The 16,014-nt window shown below is 40.5% G+C and overlaps 1 pseudogene; it reads right to left on the bottom strand.

Moving 5' to 3' along the window:
* LOC132881668 (zinc finger protein 850-like) overlaps positions 1 to 16,014 on the bottom strand; it is a 99,988-nt pseudogene that overhangs the window by 20,078 nt on the left and 63,896 nt on the right.

Raw genomic sequence — 16,014 nt, forward strand, 5'->3', positions numbered from 1 at the left:
TTTTACCTTAGTTTTTTGCCTTTTTGGTGGCGATCTTTCAATCATTTTTTAGTTGACATTCAAGGAATAAATTGCAAAAAACAAGCTGGAGGTTTTTATTTTAAATATTGAACTCAACACTTACCTCAATCAATACTAAAATGAAATAAATAGTATAATGTAACAACAAAATAATAATAAAATATCATAATTAGATGTAAGAAACCACTTAAGGTAACACCAAGGCAACTAACAATAATGAAAAAGCATTACCCTAATTGGTGCAAAGCCAATGTTCAATATTGATAACGTTATAAGGCCTCTCTGTCTCTCTCTCTCTCTCTCTCTGTGTGTGGGTGTGCGCGCGCGCATGAACGAGAAGAAAGAGCACTATGAATGAATGGAACGATACGCAACGGAATTTTTTTTTTTTCAAAATCGCGAGTCTGATTGTGTGGCGATAGGAATCCATTGTGTGGCGCTGCGCCACACAATGGTCTATGTATGGGAAACCCTGTATTTGCATGCCACACAAACTTAGAAAACAAACAGTCATATTCGTATGTTGTCATTTTTACACACAATACGAATTGTTGTTAACTGATTCATTTTACGAGCTAATCTAACGTTACATTCCTCAAGGACAGTTTGCTAGCTTGCTAGCTAGCAGCCAGTCACTGCATTGCAACCGCACTTGCTAATTGACACGGTAGCCAAATTTGCATGCTGTTTTCGCGACCACGCCCCCAGAGTGAATATTCATGAGTGAATTTTGCGTGGCGTTTCGCCCAGTGGAAACCTACAGTAACCATTTGTGTACTGTGCATGGAGCGTGATTTTTTTTTTTCTTCAATCAGAAATATTGGTAGGGATATATCAGCCGTCGTTTGATATTGGTAGGGACACGTCCATACCGTCCATACCCAATTCTACGACTATGGTCTGTACAACGGAGCAATGTGGCGTTGTCTTTTCCCCATTCAGTGGATACCCTGGCTGGATAACTGTTGTATGCTGGGAGGCCCCGCCTTTGACAGAGAGCTGCGTGAGACAACAGAAAACAGCGTGGTGTTTTATTTAGTCAATGGGTCAAGCTACTACTCTGGCGACTTCCCTATGTAGATGTACAGCACGGAAATGCCAAAATCGCGGTAAAAAAAAAAAATTACCGAGTTCATTTTCATTTATGGTACGATAAGTCGGTATATCGAATATCGCGACAGGCCTAATCATCGCTTCATCCTTGGGTTCACAGCACAATCATCGCTCCTCTCATTGCCCTGCTTAAGAAGGGACTGTGACATCTCCAGTGGAACCTAGCTGCTGAAGAAGCCTTCAACCAGCTTATGGCAGCTTTCACATCAGCTCCCATTCTTCAGCACTTGGACCCTACTGAACCTTTCACCATAGAGGTAGACACCTCTGAGACAGGAGTGGGAGGGGTACTCTCTCAGTGTTTTGGGGATAAGCCTAAGCTACATCCCGTGGTCTTCTATTCAAAGAAACTCACCCCAGCTGAGCAGAATTATGACACTGGCAATCGAGAACTCCTAGCAATTAAACTAGCTCTTGAAGAGTGGAGACACTGGTTGGAGGGCACCACACATCTTTTCACCATCCTCACTGATCATAAGAATCACAAATATCTGAAGACAGCTAAACGCCTAAACCCACACTAAGCCAGATGGTCACTTTTCTTCAGCCGGTTTCGAGTCACAATCTCCTACCACCCAGGTCCCAGAAACACCAAGTTGGACGCCCTCTCCAGAATCCACACCACATCCAGCCATACTTCAGAGCCCATACCTATCATCCAAGTGCTTCTTGCATACCGTTTCATGGGACATAGATAGGAAAACTGCACAATCACAACTTCCATATCTGCCTGAGAACTGTCCTCCTGGACTCATGTATGTGCTGCCCCGATTTCAAGATCAATTCATCACCTGGGCCCACGCTTCTCCGGCCACAAGGCACCCCAGCAGTCACAGAACCGATCGACTTCTCTGGAATAAGTATTGGTGGGAGAGCATTGGTTTCCAAAATTAACCATTCTGTTTCATCCTGCTCCACCTGTGCCCAAGCAAAAGTGCCACGGGCCTTGCCTGCTGGAAAGCTCTGTCCACTCCCGGTGCCTTAACGACCCTGCTATTGATTTTATCACTGACCTACCCTGATCCCAAGGTAGCACAATCATCCCAGTTGTCACTGATTGCTTTTCCAAAGCCCTCAAGCTCATTCCTCTGTCCGGCCTACCCACTGCATTTGAAACTGCAGAACTCCTGTTCAATCACATTTTCCAATATCATGGTATCTCTGAAGACCTCATCAGTGCCTGAGGTCCCCAGTTCATCTTCAGGTTATACACCAAGTTTATGGACAGATTAGGGGTATCCATAAGCTTAACCTCAGGGTACCACCCACAATCCAACGGCCAGGTGGCGCGTGCCAACCAGGAGGTTGGATGCTTCCTCAGGATATTCAGCATGAGGAATCGGAAGGATTGGGTGCAGTTCCTTCCTTCAGCTGAGTATGCCCAGAACTCATTAAAACATTCTGCCACACAACTAACACCATTTCAGGGCATCCTTGGGCAGGGCTCGAAATTCTTTTTTTTTTTTTTTCACCAGCCAGCCGGACTAGTTACCTTCCAAAGTAACTAGGCAAACAGAAAATCAACTAGCCAAAATTTGTTCATGTATGAATTTTACTTCTGTCAAAAATAACACAAAAGAGAGTAGTTACCATTGTTCATGACTAACGTGCATTTATTTCAAGACCCGAGTATTTTGATACTGTTGTTAAATGCATAAATGAGAACAACACAGGGCACCATAATATAATATCAACAAATAATAATATATTGGAAAACTTGGCAACTTGGTGTATGAGTATTGAAAGCAAATATACTTACTATCATGACTATAGCACCCAAAATATGTCCAACATGCTTTCTGTATTTAACCATTTATGAGAGAGAAAGCATTAGGAGCTTCATATTGACTAGGAATCAACTTGAAAAAAATTAATTATTCCATAAAAATCGTATCGCAGCCAAGGCCTACCCTGCTCCCACGTTTGCTTACAAGTCCTTTGTCGTTTCTCCTCTTCAGACTGTAGTAAAGATAGACCTTGCGGCTTAAAAGGCAGGACAGTGGAGTTGATGAAGTCGAGAGGAAGTTTATTTTCTTTCCCAACAGCAAGCAGTCCAAAGGAAAAAAAACAAAAGAAAAAAAAACTCCAAATCAAAACAATCAAAAATAGACTACCAACTAAATCTTCCAACTAAGAACAAAATAAATCCAATAAAATAAATCAATTACAAAATAACTAGTGCTCAAATTCTCTGGTAACAGTTGGGTGTTCTCTCTAGCTCACCTCAACCAAGACTGATCTGCCACTGGGTTTCCCAAGGGTTTTCTAGCCCATGGCTTAAACCAAAACAGAAGCAAAAATCAATCAAGTCTTACAAGCTTAAAATCAGTAAAAAAATATATCTCAATACTATCTATAAATATTACAAATATTCCGATTACAAAATAAACACCACAACCTTCACACACGCTATAAAACACAAACACCCCTTCCCCCATACACCAGTGAAACATTCCATCTGTGACGACAGCGCCCCCCCCCCACTACAATTGTCCCTCGGGAGCTGCCGTCGGGTCTTTCACCACCAGGAAGTCAACATGCCACTGCAAGGTAAGTAAACTTCATGTTCTTGCCATCTCATTCGATTAACTGCTTTACCCAAATGTTTAACGTGTCCAAACATGTCCATAGACCTTTGCCTTCTGCTAACAATGTGAAACACTCAGGCAGTTTATTGATAAAAGTTCGTTCGTGTCTGTGTGTTGCAGATGCTGTCCTTCCGCGATTTCCAGAAGAATGTTCACAGTTCGCGGAGAAAAAAAAAAACAGGCTGTATTTAAAACAGTGTCCGTGTGGTGATTGTTAGCGGTAGTGTGGTGCAAAAATAAGTGGTGAACCAGGGTAATGGGCTGCCGTACCTTTACACAGACCGAGGTCGCTTTGTCCCCGTCTCTGGCAGTTTCTGTACACCTTTCAGAAAATTCCACATTGCAACGTAGCTTTGGCAGATGTAGATGTAAACAACAACAAAAACACGTGTTTAAATGGGCGATAATGTGGCTACATCTATTGAATTTGATAACGTGATGTGGCAGCGGGGGTGTGGCCAAGCGTCGGCCTGCGTGCGGCTGGGAAGTGACGAAAGGCTGAAAAGCTAACAAGAAATAGTTAATTGAGAACTCAGTTCTGGCCTGCCGTGCTTCTGTGCTCCACCCACCTGGTCCAATACTACACATGATTACCACGATATTCAATGAGATGCGTTATATGCATGTGCAGTAATGAAAAAACTGACAGCCTGACTCGTACAAGATATGATTCGGAATTCTTCGGTATTTTCAGTCCTGCCGATAAACACATCGATTAACACAGACACAGCACACGCTTAATATGCGGCAGTTGACGGTGTTTCTGAATCTTCGCTTCATATATATTTTTTATTTTCAACTAGCCAGCCGGGCTGGCTAGTGATAGGAATTACCCGCCAAATGACAAATTAAGTCACCTCAGGTGACCGGACCACCGCAAATTTCGAGCCCTGTTGGGTATCAACCTCCACTCTTCCCCTGGGATGATTCCCCAATACAAATCGTGGCAGTGGACTCCTGGTTTAAGAGGAGTGAGCAGGTGTAGGAGGAAGTCCACCAGAGGCTGGAACAGGTCAAAAGCAAGTACAAACAATATGCAGACAAACATTGAGGGGAGACTCCTGAGTAGACTCCAGGCAACCGAGTGTTGGTGTCCACTTGGGACATCAGAGCCAAACGAGAGCCAAACTCTTGCCGGAAGCTCCAAGCTCAATACATTGGTCCATATAAAGTCTCATATCATTATCTCTAGCCGCTTTATCCTGTTCTACAGGGTCGCAGGCAAGCTGGAGCCTATCCCAGCTGACTACGGGCGAAAGGCGGGGTACACCCTGGACAAGTCGCCAGGTCATCACAGGGCTGACACATAGACACAGACAACCATTCACACTCACATTCACACCTACGGTCAATTTAGAGTCACCAGTTAACCTAACCTGCATGTCTTTGGACTGTGGGGGAAACCGGAGCACCCGGAGGAAACCCACGCGGACACAGGGAGAACATGCAAACTCCGCACAGAAAGGCCCTCGCCGGCCACGGGGCTCGAACCCAGACCTTCTTGCTGTGAGGCGACAGTGCTAACCACTACACCACCGTGCCGCCCACATTGGTCCATATAAAGTAATTCATAAAATTAACAAAGTCTCCTACAAGTTGGAACTCCCACCTCACTGCAGAATGGCTTGCACAGTCCATGTGTCATGCCTGAAACCTGCCATCCAAGGCCTGCTAGCCACTAACACACTCTTCAGAGAAACTCCCCCTTCCCTGGAATGAGAAGGAGACCCAATATACTAAGTACACAAAATCCTTAATTCTCGGCACAGACAAGGGCAACTAGAGTACTTCGTGGACTGAGAAGGGTACGGCCCAGAGGAATGCAGCTGGGTAAATGCTCAAGACATCTAAAGACCCACTCCTTACCCAGGAATTCCACACTGAACACCCAGACAAGCCAGCACCAAGAAAAAAAGGCCGTCCCAGAAAGGAGATCGATCCCAGAGTGAGCACCTTGGGGGGTGGGTTCTGTCAGCAATAGTACTGAAAACCTGAGTTCAGAGCAGCCTCCAAACATGACTGCTCCAGACTACACTTCCCAAGTACCACAGCGCCCTTCATCTTCAGAATACTAGGAAGTACACCTGTTTCCCATTTCCCTGTAAATATTTCCCTAAATAAGCCCAGCATTCACAAATGCTCACCGCGAAGTATTGTTCTGTGTCCCCGTGCCTGATCATACCGAGCCTTCTTACTATTCTGCCTGACTTCTAGTGCTTTTGACTTTGTTTATATTTATTTCTGACTACGGTCGCTTACTTGCCCTTTGACACTCTGTTTGTGAATCGACCGACCCTTGCCTGTCCCCTGACTAAATCTTCAGATTGCGGTTTTAGATTTGGTTACCAGTTTGCGACGCACTTGCTCTCCCCTGTGTTTGCATCCGTAAAGTGCCTGCACTTTGACATAGGCCTTCTGCCCCCGCAATGATCAGGAATCAATAAAGAATCGGAACGATCAGCAGAATCAATAATGGCATAGGTGTCAATAAAATTTTACCGATTCTCATCCCTACTCAGAACAACCCAAATGTCAACACAAAAAAGTGTTGTCATTTAACTCAGAATTCCCAATCAGGACCTCAAGCAACATCTTCCACCCCCAATTTCTGTGACAGAAACATACCTGACATGACAACAGTACTGCGACACACAGATTTTCCTTTGCATCATTTTCTACTTGATAATGTGACATAATTCCACCAATTTCAGCCCAATTTTATCTACAATCTTGTGTGGATTTTTGGCCTATGAACTAATAAAACTATGTACTTTTGCATTTATTTACAGTACCAGTCAAACGTCTGGAGACACCAACTCATTCATTGATTTTTCTGTATTTTGACCATTTTCTACATTGTAGAACAACACTGAGGACATCAAAACTGTGAAATAACATACAGAACATATTTGGAATTATGTAGTAAACAAAAAAGTGTTAACAAAATATGTTCCATATTTTAGATTCTTCAAAGTCACCATTTTCCTTGATGATGCTTTGTACGCTATTGGCGTTATCTTAACCAGCTTCATGAGGTAGTCACCTGGAATGTTTTTCAATTAACAGGTGTGTCTTGTCAAAAGTTAATTAGTGGAATTTCTTTCTTTCTTAAAGCATTTGAGATCATCAAAACAGTAAACAGTAAATAATAAAAATACAGTAAATAGCCCTATTCCACAACTGTAGTAATCCATATTATGTCATGAACTGCTCAACTAAGCAAAGAGAAACAACAGTATCATTTTTATGAAGTTTAGGAAGGAACTCACAATACAGGAGGATTACTTAAGTATCTTTTAATTAATAAAAATAAAGACAAAACATTGAATTAGATTGTGTGTCCAAAATTTTGTCTGGTACTGTATGTAATGCTTACATAGCTAAATTTTGTTCAGACCTTCCATACTGTAAGGATAAAAAGTCATAGAATCGAATTTAGTCATTAATATTGTTGATTTATACGTTATGTCTGTTACAAGGCTTGTATTTGGGGCTTCTACTGTCCTTGAGAAATCATGACTCTTTTCAAACGTGGGTTGTCTGAGGTGACAGATGTTCTCGGCAGATTGCCAGAATGTCTTATTCTGATAAACGGGCTGCATTCTGACTGTCGTTACAGGCAGAGTGCCCACGGCTACACATTTTTCTGATAAAAATACAATGTACATGAGCTTACTATTTGCATTTTACTATCTGTTCACCAATCTCTCCTTCCTCTCTCCCTTATCCATGCTTTGCATATGCAGCACAGTGTATTAGTAAGCAACAAATCTTGAATACACGAGTGATTAGGAACTTGATACTGTCTCTGTGTCTGGTTTCTTCTCCCTTTCCGATCACTCATCCTGACGCAGCAACTCTACTCGAGACCAACATCTTTTGGCCTCCTGAAATCTCTCAAATTTTGTGCCAATATTCTATGCCAATTCTATAGTTCTGTTTCTGTGCTTCTTTCTTGACCTTGGGCTTTATTATGGCTAGATATAGCTGTCTCAGTATAAACCCGAGATGTGTATGCCTTCTGAGACCCACCCAGACATATCTCTGATGCATGCTGCGAATCCTTGTTTCCTTCATTTAAATAAATAAATTCATTAATTTAAAAAAAAAAATGGATTTTGGGGTCTCCTGGTTTACTTGTGTAAGTTTAAAATTATTTCCAATTTGAGCAAACATGAATAAGACCAGTGACCTAACATTCATCATTTCTCATTGCTTATTGCACAGAAATAAAGTAGAGCTTTATATCTTTATAACATTTAGAAAATTATCATGGAACTTTCTGCATTTCAAAATACAAAAGATTACAGCATGATCATCAAGACACATTCTCTATTAAAAAAGTAATATGACCATCATTCAGATGTGAAGGTACAGCTCATGCCATATGTATGCATCTTAAAATTCCAGCAATGCTGCATCCCTGGGAACTTGCATGGTGGTCACTAGGCTTGTGTGATATCATCAATACATGATACTGATGTGATATCCAGTGATGTTTATTGCTAATTATATTACTAGTCCTATCCACCATTTTATATTTTCTGTAGGAGCTCCTTAAACAATCAGAATACTCTTGAATCCCTTTTTGAACAAACAGATAATGGGTTCTTGATCCAGTTCCATTCAGGATTCTTTGAACCAGCCCACATTTTCGCCAGTTTTGAGCAGAACCATTGTAATCAAGGATGTGTCATGAATGAAGGGCATTGCACAATGCACAACTGAAGTAAATAGTACTAGCAAGATAGCAGAGCGCATTAATTACCTGTGACCTTTTGTTCTATTACTACAGATATTTGTTCTCATTCCATTTTTTTTCCTGACCATCAGTGTTGCCAGATTGAGCGGTTTCCCGCCCAAGTTGGGCGGTTTCAAGTGCATTTTGGCGGGTTTTGAACATATTTTGGGCTGGAAAACGTCAGCAGTATCTGGCAACACTGCTGACCATGTATCCTTTTCTATTGCCTTCCTCACTGTTGTGCTCCGCTTCCTCTCCAAACCAATGACACTCACTAATATCACGATTCGTGCTGGAAAAATCCACTATAACTGTTCAGGTTTTGTACGAATTTATTTTTGGTTGGAATGCTCTGAAATGGTTCAAGTTTGGTGTGAAAACCAGAATGGAACCCGCTCCCTGTTGGTGGGAAGGGGAATAGGCTACACATCACAGCACAATGTGTTTGAGAGGAAAAGGTGAAATGTTCTAGTGAATGGCATGATGAGTATTGTAGTTTGGGTGGGGACACAAAGAGATGAGAAACACTGAAGGTATCTGAAATAACATTGACACTAAACTTTTGAAGGATAGTGTATATATTTTTGTGAACTGCTACAAAACTATAAACAGTAATTTAAAAAATATGCTGCTTGTTTCAAAATTTATTACAGAAACATGAAAAGAAATAAGTTTCTTTATTAATAATCTGAAGGCCACATAAAGTCTGAGTCCTGACCTGAAGGTTTCTGCTTGTTGTATATGGTGTTGTAATGATTACATAATTATAAATAAGTTCACAGAGTTTAAAAAATAAAGAAGAAATCAGACACATGAATAAACTTTACCTTTGAACCAGCAGCAGCAGAAGTCTGTGGAGATTTTCCTAAAGAGTGCCGTCTGGACTCTAATTCCATTATGAGGGGTGTCAAGAATCAGGACACTGAAAATAAAACACAGAGACTCATGAGACCAGAATCTCCACTACCTGTTAACTGAACAGCTCAGGTGGGAAATTTCATATTAACTCATATTATGTTACACAAAGTATCAACTTCAAATACCCATGTGGAGAAGAAAGTATCCAAGGATGTACTCTTTTCTGTTTTCTTTATGTTCTGCTTCTTCTTTAAGGTTTATTGGTGGTTGTCAAACAGTGAATTGGTACATTAACCCCACCTATTGGTATGGAGTGTAGAAAATGTCTGGTATTTACAATCTTCAATACTGGAATAACCGTTTTAAGAAAATTATTTGGGATTTGATTTGGACCTACAATAAAATTAGGTCAGTATATTTTAAAATTCCACATTTAATTTATCCAATAAACTATTTTCTAAAAATATATTCAAATGATCTTTCTGAATGCTGTGTAACTATTTTGTAATATTGGAACAAAAACAATTCTATATTTATTTTACAAACAGATTTATATTAAATTCTTTTGGACTAAAGTTGAACATGTATTTGACGTGGGATTAAGCTTAATTTATAGAAATGTTACATTTTATTTTGGTTAAAAAAAACATGGACAGAAGTTATGTTTTTATTTTAAACCTTATTTTAGATGGCAAGTTGTATATCCATGAACGCAAATGCTCTGAAAGGAAACTCAATATTCACCAGTGCAGGAATGAAATGAAACCTTACTTTGAAACACAGCAAGGACAAACAAATCAGAAAGATTAGGACTAGGATTATTAACAATGCCTTAAAAACCTCTTTTTGAATATCTATGAACCCCCTTTTTTATCTATTTCCCAGATTTTTCATGTTACTAATTGTATTCCACATACAGTGGTGCTTGAAAGTTTGTGAACCCTTTAGAATTTCTATATTTCTGCATAAATATGACCTAAAACATCATCAGATTTTCAAACAAGTCCTAAAAGTAGATAAAGAGAACCCAGTTAAACAAATGAGACAAAAACATCATACTTGGTCATTTATTTATTGAGGAAAATGATCCAATATTATATATCTGTGAGTGGCAAAAGTATGTGAACCTTTGCTTTCAGTATCTGGTGTGACCCCCTTGTGCAGCAATAACTGCAACTAAACATTTATGTTAACTGTTGATCAGTCCTGCACACTGACTTGGAGGAATTTTAGCCCATTCCTCCGTGCAGAACAGCTTCAACTCTGGGATGTTGGTGGGTTTCCTCACATGAACTGCTTACTTCAGGTCCTTCCACAACATTTCGATTGGATTAAGGTCAGGACTTTGACTTGGCCATTCCAAAACATTAACTTTATTCTTCTTTAACCATTCTTTGATAGAACGACTTGTGTGCTTAGGGTCGTTGTCTTGCTGCATGACCCACCTTCTCTTGAGATTCAATTCATGGACAGATGTCCTGACATTTTCCTTTAGAATTTGCTGGTATCATTTAGAATTCATTGTTCCATCAATGATGGCAAGCCATCCTGGCCCAGATGCAGCAAAACAGGCCCAAACCATGATACTATCACCACCATGATGGTGGACTCATGAACATTAACATTAACCAATGTGAGAGAGGCCTTCAGTTGCTTAGAAGTTACCCTGGGGTCCTTTGTGACCTTGCTGACTATTACACGCCTTGCTCTTGGAGTGATCTTTATTGATCGACCACTCCTGGGGAGGGTAACAATGGTCTTGAATTTCCTCCATTTGTACACAGTCTGTCTGACTGTGGATTGGTGGAGTCTAAACTCTTTAGAGATGATTTTGTAACCTTTTCCAGCCTGATGAGCATCAACAATGCTTTTTCTGAGGTCCTCAGAAATCTCCTTTGTTCGTGCCATGATACACTTCCACAAATGTGTTGTGAAGATCAGACTTTGATAGATCCCTGCTCTTTAAAACAGGGTGCCCACTCACACCTGATTGTCATCCCATTGATTGAAAACACCTGACTCTAATTTCACCTTCAATTTAACTTCTAATCCTAGAGGTTCACATACTTTTGCCACTCACAAATATGCACTATTCAATCATTTTCCTCAATAAATAAATGACCAAGTATAATATTTTGTCTCATTTGTTTAACTGGGTTCTCTTTATCTACTTTAAGGACTTGTGTGGAAATCTGAGGATGTTTTAGGTCATATTTATGCAGAAATATAGAAAATTCTAAAGAGTTCACAAACTTTCAAGCACGACTGTATTTCTTGAATCCTTTGCATCATCCAAAGAAATTTCAATCTTCAACCCCCCCAAAACCCTGTCGTATCCTCTCAATCAAATTAGTTATTACAAAATACTGAAACAGAATTCAATAACACTCACTTCGACAATTATTTTCTAAAATATCTATTAGATTAAAGTGTACTTTTTTAATCTTTCTGAAGTTTTGAATCCAGTGCCTTTTTTTCCTGCCTCATATTCCTGACAGTGTAGCATAAAATACTCTGGTTTTTTTTTCTTGCACACAGTATTCACATATTCCTGTTATGTTTAGGTGTGGGTATATTCTGGCATTTGATTTTCAAGTGGAAATGAAAAACAGGGAAAAATGATGTATTTTCCATTTTCATGATCATACATTTAAAAAAATTCAAAGGTAAAACATGGTTGTGCATATTTTAATTGTTTATCACTGCAAGTAAATTCTATAATTTAAGCCTTCAACTTTCAGTCCAAAGATCACTGAGAATATGATAGTTATTTGTTTTTGGTATTAAGCCTTCATGCTGACCCTGGAAATTATATTATATTTGCTTAGACTTAGACAACCTTTATTGTCATTCAGTATGCAACAAGTGTACACAGAGGGAAATTTCGTTGCAATCTGGCTCAGCACAGAATTAAATATGCAAGTGTATTAAATTATGGAGCAGCAAAAATATTCAAGTGCAATAGTATAAAGTGACCTGTGGAATTAGGAAATGTTCAACTATAAACAAAAGTTTAGAGTTTGGATTTGGAGTTCAGGAGTCTAGTGACCTGGGGGAAAAAGCTGTTACAGAACCTGGTGGTCCTGCACCGAATGCTGCAGAACCTCTTTCCAGAGACCAGGTGGGAGAACAGTCCATAGTGAGGGTGTGAGGGGTCACTGATGATGTTTCTGGCTCGGGACATGCAGGGACAAGGCGCCTTGGTGCGATGTCCTGAATGGAGGGAAGAGAAGTCCCAGTGATGATCTCCGCTGTCCTCACCACTCTCCTCACCTTCTTCCAGTCAGAGGCACTGCAGCCTCCACACCACACAGAGATGCAGCTGGTTAGAACACTCTCTATGGTGCTTCTGTAGAATGTAGTGAGGATGGGCAGGAGCAGGTGGGCTCTCCTCATCCTATGCAGGAAGTGCAGACGCTGATGTGCCTTCTTCACCAGTAATGTGGTGTTCACATACCAGGTGAAGTTGACAGTGATGTGCACCCCCAGGAACTTGGTGCTATTGACCACCTCCACAGCCGTATTGTTGATGAGAAGTGGAGCATGGCTGGGCTGGTTCTTCCTAAAGTCGACAATGATCTCTTTGGTTTTGTCCATGTTCAGGATCAGGTTGTTTTCTCTGCATCAGCTGCTCCACCTCCTCTCTGTAGGCCAGGTCATTGTCATCCCTGATGAGGCCCACCACTGTTGTGTCATCCGCAAACTTCAGAATGTGGTTGCTGGCAGCCCTGGGGACGCAGTCGTGTGTCATCAGAGTGAACAGCAGAGGGCTCAGGACACAGCCCTGAGGGGAGCCGGTGCTGAGGGTGATGACACTGGAGGTGTTCTGTCCGACCTTCACTGACTGTGGTCTTTCAGTGAGGAAGTCTAGCAGCCAGTTGCACAGGGGGGTGCTGAAGCCCAGGGGACCCAGTTTGTTCACCAGATGCTGTGGAATGATGGTACTAAATGCTGAACTGAAGTCCCGGAACAGCATCCACACGAGTGTTCTTCTCCTCCAGATGTGCAAGACTCGGGTGAAGAGCTGAGGAGATGGTGTCTTCAGTGGAGCAGTTTGGCTGGTAGGCAAACTGGAAGGGGTCAAATGGGATGGAGCCTGGAGGTAATGTGTTCCTTTACCAGCCTCTCAAAGCCCTTCATCATAATGGGAGTGAGTGCGACAGGCCGGTAGTCATTGAATGATGTGATTTGAGTTTTTTTTGGCACTGGGATGATGGTGGCAGTCTTGAAACATAATGGGACTTTGGCTTGATCCAGTGAGGTGTTGAAAATGTCCATTAGAACATGAGCCAGCTGGTCTGCACATTCCCTGAGCACCCAACCAGGAATATTATTGGGGCCCAGGGCCTTGTGTGTTGACTCTCCTCAGAGTCCTCTGCACCTCAGCTGTATCAAGACAGAGTGCCTTTTCATCCTGATGGGGAACAGCTTTCACTGCAGGAGTGCTATTTAGTGCCTCAAACCTCCTAAAGAAGTTATTGAGTTCATTGAGGAAGTCCGTATCATCATCACACTTGGGAGGGGCTATCCCTCAAGGTTCAGTCTTTGGTCTGTTTCTCTTCTCACTCCACATCTAGTCTCTCAGCCCGATTATCTCTGCTCATGGTCTATCCTACCACTGCTACTTGTATGTTGATGACACCCAACTGAATGAAAAAATGAAAAAAAGCTCCTCCCAATGCAGGATAAGGCTGTGGGACACTTGATTTCTCATAAGATTTGAATCCCCTACCACACGAGTGCACACGCCATAAATCAGCCCTGGTTATCGTAAAAGCACCATTCAAGTTGCGTTGGAAAGCAGAGAATCTTGCAGTTGAGACACAGTTGAAAGCTCATCTCCATCATCAATGGCTCCATTAACTTATTGTTCTTATTCCATGTCCTGTATCTTGTTGTATTTGCACTCAATGCAATGCTCGTTTTTTTAAGGGTTAAAGAATCAGAATGCCTTTATTGTCATTGTAAGCTCTGCCAACAATGAAATTAGAAGTGCAACTCCATTCAATGCAAATACAACAAGACACAGGACATGGAATAAGAACAATAGGCTAATATAAGATAGACACAAAATTAAGCATACACATTAAACGAAACATAAGAATAAGTACCCACTATTTTACCTGATGATTGTGGAGTGCAAAGTGGATAAAATAAATAAACGGTACTGCACATTGTGAATGTAAAGTGCGAAGTGGATAGAATAAATAAAGAGTATTGAAGTGGGAAGCAGCATGAATGAAAGATAAGGAGTTTGTCAGTGTTTGTGTTTAGTGTGTGTATGGCCTTAGGAAAGAAACGGTCTCTAAATCTGGAGGCGTGTGTCTTAACTGACCTGTAGCACCTACCGGGGGTAACAGTTAAACTGTTAAACAGTTAAAGGTGCTATACGTAAGAATTTAAAGTTTAAAACATTCAGAAAATTAACCAATATTATCAACAAAATGTGAAGAAATAACAACTTTGCTCTGATGTCAAAGACATCTATGTATGGCATGGCAGAGATATCTCCTGAAGTTAGCATGCTAATCAGCTAGTCCCAAGATAAGACAGACCACCTTTGCAATACCCCTTTGTACCTCAAGAGGAGTTAGTGAGTCACTGTAATGTCCAGTCTGCCCTCAGTCCAAAATGAGAGGAGAAATACTCATGCACATGATACCACCTTCTGTAGAAGTCACTATGTGGTTAGACTCATCGAGTTAGCATTCAGCCATGAATACAGCAAAAACACACAAAAAAATCCCACATCTAAAATGGGAAAGAGATGTCTTCTGATTAACTGTACAAATAGATTCAACAAGAAATCAGCACTAGCTTTTTACAGAATACAAAAGGCAACCCCCCACCCCACATCTTTAATATTTGTTCATCATTCTATATTAATAACATTTCCATAAAATGCTTTGAAAATTCCACTGAAATGTATTAAAATAACAGCTGAATATTGGGGAAATTTTCACTGTATAAATCCTAATCTTTTCTTTTGAATTAAAGTCCAGCAGACAGTTTCTCTGGCTCTCATTTCAATATCTCTGTACTTATCATGGAGCTATCTGGCTCGTAGCTTATAATCAGAAACAGTTTGCATCCCAGTTAGCTAATCCTCTTTCTTATTAAAAAATACACTATGCAGGATTTAGTGGCATCTAGCAGTGAGTATGCAGATTGCAACAAACTGAATATCCCTCCCTCCACACTGAAAAAAGTAACCTACCGTATAGAATTTACCCAATAAATCTGAGGTAACAATTTGCATTGACTTATTTGGGGTAGATTTAATTCCATATATTGAGTATAAAATAACTGAAATAAAAAGCTATGAAATACTCAAATTGGGTAAAATTTACCTCACATTTATGTATCTATTCAACAGCTACTTTCTCATTGAAATTGGGTAAAATTATCTCTTGTTTGCTAGTAGGTAATACCTGATAATTACTAATCAAAGGTAATTAATATCACTTACGGTAGTAACCATTACTTATTCGGAGAAGGTAAGATGTACCCCCCCCCAAAAAAAAAGACTTTCAGATGGTTCATCATCTCAATGTTTTTAATCCATAAAATCATCAAAAAAAAAAAAAACAACAACCACAGAATAAAGTGCAGTACAACAGCTTCACACAACATTTCAAGTAATGAACCTGTTTTATAACTCACTAACTAACAGCTTCAAATGTTGTTTCTGGA

This window comes from Neoarius graeffei, chromosome 1, assembly GCF_027579695.1.
Source record: "Neoarius graeffei isolate fNeoGra1 chromosome 1, fNeoGra1.pri, whole genome shotgun sequence".
Classification (NCBI taxonomy): domain Eukaryota; kingdom Metazoa; phylum Chordata; class Actinopteri; order Siluriformes; family Ariidae; genus Neoarius; species Neoarius graeffei.